This window comes from Lipotes vexillifer, unplaced genomic scaffold (assembly GCF_000442215.2).
Source record: "Lipotes vexillifer unplaced genomic scaffold, Lipotes_vexillifer_v1.1 scaffold69, whole genome shotgun sequence".
Lineage (NCBI taxonomy): Eukaryota > Metazoa > Chordata > Mammalia > Artiodactyla > Lipotidae > Lipotes > Lipotes vexillifer.
The window spans coordinates 5,039,924-5,040,596 of record NW_006790942.1 but is presented as its reverse complement, the minus strand read 5'-3'; the positions used below and the strand labels follow the sequence as shown (position 1 = coordinate 5,040,596).

Sequence of the window (673 nt, the reverse complement as noted above, 5' to 3'; positions counted from 1 at the left end):
CGGCCGAGGGGTGGGCCGCCACGCGCATCCCCCCGCCGCGGTCCGGACCCCCCTTCCGGCGGGGGTGGCACGCGGCCGGCGTAGGGCCTGCGTCAGCGGCAGCCCGCCGGCGATTGGGGCGCGCACGCCTCCTGCGCTCCGGGGCGAATTATAAAGTGGCTCCCGCAGCCCGGAAGGCGAGGGAGGCTGGCGAGGCGGGCCCCCAACCCTGCGCTGCGGCCGCGGCGACGCCGAGAACCGTGGCGGTGAGCCCCGCGCCGCCCGCCCGCCTGCCTTGCTCACCTCTCCCTCCTGGAGTCGCCCGCACCGGCTTTCTCCGACCAGCCTGTGCGTCCGGAACAGCGGCAACGTGAGTGAACTTGGCCAAAGCTCGCCTTGCTGCGTGGGTTTGGGGCCGTCCGCCAGCTGCGTTTTATTCCGCGTTGAGTTGCATGGGGTTCCCCAACTTTCTTCCGCTCCTTGTATGTGACCCGGGTCAATATCGCGCCTCCCCGGGCTGGCGCGCTCTCGAATTTGGTCTCCGTAGTTCCCCCCAGAATCCTGCCCGGGGCAGCGGCCGCCCGGAAAGGGAGCGAGTGTCTGGGGCCGCCCCGGGGTCCGGGTGACAGTGACAACTCGGGAACCGCGAGGCGATCGGAGCAGTCCCCCAGGCGGGCGAGGGGACCGGGAAAGA

The 673-nt window shown here is 71.8% G+C and overlaps 1 protein-coding gene across 1 annotated transcript in view; it reads left to right on the top strand.

Annotated features, from left to right (window-relative positions):
- The first annotated feature begins 265 nt into the window (after nucleotides 1-265).
- PENK (proenkephalin) overlaps nucleotides 266-673 on the top strand; it is a 5,704-nt gene continuing 5,296 nt past the window's right edge. The window contains exon 1 of the mRNA XM_007464045.1: nucleotides 266-349. The gene's annotated coding sequence lies outside the window, so the exon portion shown is untranslated. The remainder of the gene's footprint in view (nucleotides 350-673) is intronic.